The following is an 8,084-nucleotide window of genomic DNA, read 5'->3' on the forward strand; positions in this document are numbered from 1 at the left end:
TATAATATAAGGAACTACCAAAAATATTGGACAGTACAACAGACAACACTAGGATCCTCCCTCGAAAAAAAAAGACGTATATATAAAAACAGAGACATATATACACAGAGATTGGCAACTGTAACAGTGGTCAGCGAAATCCAATTAAAAACACGCATCACACGAGACTTTAACGAGATCGCCATTTTGCATCTGATCATGACAAGTTCACCACCGCTTCGATTTTTATTTTACATCAAGCTTTTCAAAACAGCATAATGTAAGTATATATTTCAATTTCGTAAATTATTTACCTTGTTTTATTCAGTTTGTAGTAATTGTTAGTTAAAATATTGTGACGATTAACGTTTTATTGTGGTCAATAATAAGGGGAAAGCTTGGCCGACTGGACGTTATGAAAATTTTTTACACGGACGCGTATTTTTTATTAAAACCTTTTCATTCGAAAAGGAATAAAACCATTTATGAGATGAATCACTTTCCCAAGACATACTGGTTTTGTGTAAATATGTTGAATTTTTCATTAAATCACCCACTTTGATGCAATTTACAATTAAAATTCAGTATTCTCGCTGTCGGCCACGTTCAATTTTTATACGACCGCAAAAATTGAAAATTTTTTGGTCGTATATTGGTATGACGTTGGCGTCGTCGTCGTCGTCGTCGTCGTTGTCGTCGTCGTCGTCGTCGTCGTCCGGCGTCGTCTGGCGTCATCCGAAGACACATTGGTTTTCGCACTCTAACTTTAGTTTAAGTGAATGGATCTCCATGAAATTTTACCATAAGGTTCAATACCATGAAAGGAAGGTTGGGATTGATTTTGGGGGTTATGGTACCAACAGTTAAGGAATTAGGGGCCAAAAAGGGGCCAAAAATAAGCATTTTTGTAACTTCCAGACAATAACTTGTGTGTATGTGTATGGATCTCTCTGACATTGTACCACAAGGTTCCATATCACAAAGGGAAGGCTGTAATTGATTTTGGGGGTAATTGCCTCAAAATTTTAGGAATTAGGGGCCAAAAAAGGGGCAAAAAACAAGCATTTTTCTAGTTTCATGACAATAACTTGTGTGTAAGTGCTTGGATATTTCTGAAATTGTACTACAAGGTTCCATATCACAAAGGGAAAGCTGGAATTGAGTTTGGGGGTAATTGCCCGAAACGTTTAGGAATTGGGGGCCAAAAAGGGGCCAAAAATAAGCATTTTTCTAGTTTCCAGACAATAACTTGTGTTCAAGTGTATGGATCTCTCTGAAATTGTACTGCAAGGTACCATACCACAAAGGGAAGGCTGAGATTGAGTTTGGGGTGATGAATCATAAGGGGGTTCAAAAAATTTTGGGGGGGGATTTCTTTTTTTCTTTTTTCCTTTTTTTTTTTCTTTTAAAATTTTCCATTTTAAGTTGGTTATTTCTGATTTATATTTAAAAGCAAATAATAATGATATGGTAGGAGATACACACCAAACAGGATGTGTAAATTATTATATTATAAGTATTGTGCAATAGCAAGAAATTTTCAATTGCACAGTATTGCACAATAGCAAGAAATCTTCAATTGCACAGTATTGCGCAATAGCAAGAAATCTTCAATTGCACAGTATTGCGCAATAGCAAGAAATATCCAATAGCACAATATTGCGCAATAGCAAGAAATTGTCAATTGTACAGTATTGCGCAATAGCAAGAAATAATCAATTGCACAGTATTGTGCAAAAGAAGATACTTCCTATAAATTGCTTATTTCTTGATCAATTTCAATAGGGTTTTATTCTTGAATTCTTGGGGTTCTTTAATATGCTGAATCTAACCGTGTATTAAGTTTTTGGATTTTGGGCCCCGTTTTTAAATTGGTCCACATTGAGGTCCAAAGGGTCCAAAATTTTACTTTGTTTGATTTCATCAAAAATTGAATTATTGGGGTTCTTTGATATGCCGAATCTAACCGTGTATTTAGATTCTTAATTTTTGGTTCTGTTTTCAAATTGGTCTACATAAAGGTCCAAAGGGTCCAAAATTAAACTTAGTTTGATTTCAACAAAAATTGAATATATGGGGTTCTTTGATATGCTGAATCTAACCATGTATTTAGATTTTTGATTATGGGCCCAGTTTTCGAGTTGGTCCAAATCGGGGTCCAAAATTAAACTTTGTTTGATTTCAACAAAAATTGAATATATGGGGTTCTTTGATATGCTGAATCTAACCATGTATTTAGATTTTTGATTATGGGCCCAGTTTTCAAGTTGGTCCAAATCGGGGTCCAAAATTAAACTTTGTTTGATTTCAACAAAAATTGAATATATGGGGTTCTTTGATATGCTGAATCTAACCATGTATTTAGATTTTTGATTGTTGGGCCCCGTTATCAACTTTGTCCACATTGAGATCAAAAGGGTCCAAAATTAAACTTTGTTTGATTTCATCAAAAATTGAATATATGGGGTTCTTTGATATGCTGAATCTAACCATGTATTTAGATTTTTGATTATGGGCCCAGTTTTCAAGTTGGTCCAAATCGGGGTCCAAAATTAAACTTTGTTTGATTTCAACAAAAATTGAATATATGGGGTTCTTTGATATGCTGAATCTAACCATGTATTTAGATTTTTGATTATGGGCCCAGTTTTCAAGTTGGTCCAAATCGGGGTCCAAAATTAAACTTTGTTTGATTTCAACAAAAATTGAATATATGGGGTTCTGTAATATGCTGAATCTAACCGTGTATTAAGTTTTTGGATTTTGGGCCCCGTTTTTAAATTGGTCCACATTGAAGTCCAAAGGGTCCAAAATTTAACTTTGTTTGATTTCATCAAAAATTGAATTATTGGGGTTCTTTGATATGCCGAATCTAACCGTGTATTTAGATTCTTAATTTTTGGTTCTGTTTTCAAATTGGTCTTCATAAAGGTCCAAAGGGTCCAAAATTAAACTTAGTTTGATTTTAACAAAAATTGAATTTTTAGGGTTCTTTGATATGCTGAATCTAAACATGTATTTAGATTTTTGATTATGGGCCCAGTTTTCAAGTTGGTCCAAATCGGGGTCCAAAATTAAACTTTGTTTGATTTCAACAAAAATTGAATATATGGGGTTCTTTGATATGCTGAATCTAACCATGTATTTAGATTTTTGATTTTTGGGCCCTGTTATCATTTTTGTCCACATTGAGATCAAAAGGGTCCAAAATTAAACTTTGTTTGATTTCATCAAAAATTGAATTCTTGGGGTTCTTTGATATGCTGAATCTAACCATGTATTTAGATTTTGGATATTGGACCATAATAGGTGAATGTCCAATTTAAAATTTTTAAGTTCTTAGACCACATTCATTCTGTGTCAGAAACCTATGCTGTGTCAAATATTTAATCACAATCCAAATTCAGAGCTGTATCAAGCTTGAATGTTGTGTCCATACTTGCCCCAACTGTTCAGGGTTCGACCTCTGCGGTCGTATCAAGCTGCGCCCTGCGGAGCATTTTATTAAAATATAAAGACAGGCCCCTGTCCATGTCTACAGTCAATAAACTTTTCCATCTTTAGAGAATAATTATTCCCAGCACATGAATTACTTTCTTATGACATACTGGATTTGTGTATAACAGTTGTTTTTTCCATATTTTCACCAGCTTTGATGCAATTTACAATTAAAAATGACCATTCAAGCTGTCGGCCATTTTCATTCTCTTCAATATAAAGACAGGCCCCTGTCCATGTCTACAGTCAATAAACTTTTCCATCTTTAGAGAATAATTATTCCCAGCACATGAATTACTTTCTTATGACATACTGGATTTGTGTATAACAGTTGTTTTTTCCATATTTTCACCAGCTTTGATGCAATTTACAATTAAAAATGACCATTCAAGCTGTCGGCCATTTTTATTCTCTTCAATATAAAGACAGGTCCCTGTCCATGTCTACAGTCAATAAACTTTTCCATCTTTAGAGAATAATTATTCCCAGCACATGAATTACTTTCTTATGACATACTGGATTTGTGTATAACAGTTGTTTTTTCCATATTTTCACCAGCTTTGATGCAATTTACAATTAAAAATGACCATTCAAGCTGTCAGCCATTTTCATTCTCTTCAATATAAAGACAGGCACCTGTCCATGGCTACAGTTTATAAAATTGTCCATCTTTAAAGAACAAATGTACCCATCACCATTGATCACAGGAATTACTTTCCCAAGTCATACCGGTTTTGTGTATATAAATTGTTTTTTTCATTATTTCCACCACTTTGATGACATTTACAAGTTTATATACATGTATATTTACATTCAGTCTCTGACAGCATTTTTTTTTTAACAGGATCCTGCATGTTATAAAAGAACAAAGATGTTGATCAAATTTACCTAACAGTGCAGCATACAAGAGATGTAATATCATACATGTGCTGAATGTAGGACTCCCTAGCCTTTCTGATTGAAAAAAAAAGATTCCCTGGCAGACAGGAACAACTATTAGTGATGACTTTTTTCAAATGTTACTGCACAGTCATGTAGTGGACCGATTACATGTACTACTATCAATGTGATACTAAAAAATGGTTTTGTAAGAGAGAAAATGACATGTGCTTATCCTGACTGTGAAAACACCACATTATTGTAGTTCAAATATCATAGTTCATATGCCAAACTTGATGTACATGTGTATGCGATTTTTGTGCAAGTGATGTTGACATCATTGAACTAAGAATAAATACAAGACTCTGCATTCAATCTATTGAATTTGAAACAGAAGTGGCAGTTGTGCAGAGACTATACGGATAAAAATGCAAATAAATATCTTGTGTTCAACTTCATTTGTCTTCTTTACGTTTACAAAGTATACATGTACATAATTTTTACATACATGTATAACAATATGATGATGTAGTATGATTGCCAATGAGACAATGATTTACATGTATGACTATCATTGGAAGGCCACTCTATAATATCTTTGTATATCATGAGAATGGAAATGCTACCTTTGTAGCATAAAGGTAGCATAATGTAAAAAAGGGAAAATGTTCATTTATTCAACAACACTCCTGTGAATATATAACTTGACAGTACTAAAGGCAAAATATTTCGTTTCACAAATTCCTTCCTCTCCTCGGAAAATAACATATTTAATTGTTTACATGAAATGACAAAATGTGTAGAATAAGAAGCAAGAAATGTTTACTCTACTTGTACACTACTAGTCGCTCATATTAGTCATCATCTATGTTTGTTTCAGTCCTTTAGCAATGGTGCTTGTTTATATTTATCTGTTGTGTTGTGTTGTTTCAATTTTACATGTCCTCATTCTGTGATCACTGTTTCACCTCGCCTATTTTGAAAAATGTTAATGCAAATATTTTCTGCAATAAATTGAAAAGGCACAGCTGCTATGACTATTCAGAAATGTGAGGTATATGTCAATGAGACAACAACCCAACGACAAAAATATTCTTTGCACATCCATGAATGTTTAAGAATTCTTGTGGAGGTCAAAAGCACATAACTTGTACTTATATATTGGTGACCTGGTACATGTATGTACCTATTGATGCATTTCGTCCTAAACATAAATTGTGTGAAGAGACCAAGCAGTTTATATGCTTATAAAAAAACTGATATTAAAATGAATTCCTGTATAACAAATTCCGGGAATGAGACACTATTTTATTTAAACCAGATGAGATATTAGTGGTAAAGGTTTAAACAGAAGCAGGAGATGTCAAGGGGCAATACAAAAAGTACAAGGTCATGTAACACAGATAAAAAAATGACAAATAAGAGGAAAATAACAGCCCACATAGCACTGCACCGAAACATAAACCCACAAAAGATCAGATAAAACTTGTCTTCAATTTTAAATCTTTCTAATTTCAAACTCGAGTTTCACTACCCGATAGGAAAGAGTAAAGATAAGGATGTTGCAGTACTTCTGTGGTCTATGAAACAGAACATTAAAATTCTACAGTTCAGCAGAGCATTTTACTGCACTTATGATACACGTTGTTTTTAATCAGGGTCTGTGATATTAAGTCTATTAAAAACTACAAATAATGACAGATTCATATTCAATATTTCATGACAGCAAAAATAGTGATTTCGACAACACTGTACATAATGTACGTTCATTTAGGAAATTCATGCAAAGGTTCCACAAATAATGTAATTGTAGGTCAATCAAAAATTAATCATTTAAATCCGTTTTCCACGAGACAAAATTCTACTGGCTACATATTTTTTTTATATACAAAAGTTGCTTTCTGATTTCTTTTTTTTTTGACATGTTAAATGACTATTTTTGTTCCTGATTGAATACTATAGTAGAATGTAGGACAGTAAGTCACAGGACACAAAGTCACGGACAAAAAGTCACAGACGAAAAGTCACAATTCAGTTTTGAGATTATTTTTCTCTGAACAAGAAAACACTAATTTTAAAAATAATTTTTTGATTTTTTATTGAACTATAATATATGAAGCAACTTTGTAATTAAAAATTTATTCAATAAATATCAATGATGATCAAATAATTGTTATGATAACAAAATGTCAAAGTGGTTTGGCTCTTAAATGGCTTCATGGTGCCAAGAAATATATTATTTGCATGATTAAAATTTAATAATTTTTCATTTATCAAGGCTTATGAACAATTTCCTGAACTTAAAAATGAATAAATGTAAAAAAAGATATTATTTGAAGATCTTTCTCTTATATATTCAAACAATTGTCAATACATGATTTGTGACTTTTTGTCCTATCCAATTTGTGACTTTATGTCCTGTGACTTTTTGTACTGTGACTTTCTGTCCGTTTACCCTATTCATAGTATAGCCCAGTGTTTCTGTTAAAATAAAGTTCTGGTCATGGTTAAAATAATGTCAGAATTTGTTTAGTTGTAAAAACAAGTACCAAGTAACAATCCACTTAGAACTTCACCTCCGGCAAAATTCAGGTGATCGGAGGGCAATAAATTGCGTAATCGCACACCTGTGAATCCACAGTCACAACTCTAAGGAAATAATGATCGGAAAATCGGACACACATAATTTCACTGTGTAATTTAGAAGCAAACTTTAGCAAAGAAATGTTTCTTGTAATATCATGATCATTACCAGATTTTACTTTTTAAATTAAAAGAAATGCCGAAAAAAAGAAAAAAATATTTTCTCAATCAAATACATTAAAAAAATATTATTATATAATATTTTATTTCAAGTAGTTTTTTAGAAAAAGAATTTATTTGATCTGAAATAAGTTTTCCTATTACTTTTCTTGATTAGCTATCGAGGTTATTCATCCCTGACTTGTCTACATGTTGTAGAATAATTATCGACGAGAATCTCATTCCGGGCCGCGTTTTTTAACGGGATTTCACGGAGTTGCCAATCTCTGTGTATATATGTCTCTGATAAAAACAAATAAAAATAACGATGGACAACACATGGTCCAGATAATCTACAGGCACAGAATATTTTGAGGTTAACTCAGTTTTACAAGCGTACCCTTGTCTTCCTCTGTTAAGGCTATCTAGACTATATGTCATAAAGTAAATGTAAACTACACTATAAAAACATGCGCAGCGCAGCTACCAATAGACGACCACTAATTAGGAAATAAAAGACAAATAATGTGTAAATGAGGGGAAACATGGAATCGCTTCTATAAAAAGCTAGCGAAGGTAGCCAAAACAGATGGTTAATACTGTCGCTCAAGAAAGACGCAAAGCGTGAAATGTCTTAATATGTCCATATTGTTTTTATACGACCGCAAAGAAATTTTTGTGGTCGTATATTGGTATGACGTTGGCGTCGTCGTCGGTGTCGTCGTCGTCGTCGTCCGGCGTCGTCGTCGTCGTCCGAAGACACATTAGTTTTCTCACTCTAACTTTAGTTTAAGTGAATGGATCTCAATGAAATTTTACCATAAGGTTCAATACCACAAAAGGAAGGTGTGGATTGATTTTGGGGGTTATGGTACCCACAGTTAAGGAATTAGGGGCCAAAAATAAGCATTTTTGTAACTTCCAGACATAACTTGTGTGTAAGTGTATGGATCTCTCTGACATTGTACCACAAGGTTCCATATCAC

The 8,084-nt window shown here is 33.1% G+C and overlaps 1 long non-coding RNA gene across 1 annotated transcript; it reads left to right on the forward strand.

Moving 5' to 3' along the window:
- Positions 1 to 94: 94 nt before the first annotated feature.
- LOC127712419 (uncharacterized) lies at positions 95 to 4,809 on the forward strand. The gene is made up of 2 exons (XR_007987065.1): positions 95 to 259; positions 4,322 to 4,809. It is a non-coding gene; the product is annotated as an uncharacterized LOC127712419 (long non-coding RNA).
- Positions 4,810 to 8,084: the final 3,275 nt, after the last annotated feature.

The sequence above is a fragment of the Mytilus californianus genome, unplaced genomic scaffold, assembly GCF_021869535.1.
Source record: "Mytilus californianus isolate M0D057914Y unplaced genomic scaffold, xbMytCali1.0.p SCAF_8, whole genome shotgun sequence".
NCBI classification, from domain to species: Eukaryota; Metazoa; Mollusca; class Bivalvia; order Mytilida; family Mytilidae; genus Mytilus; species Mytilus californianus.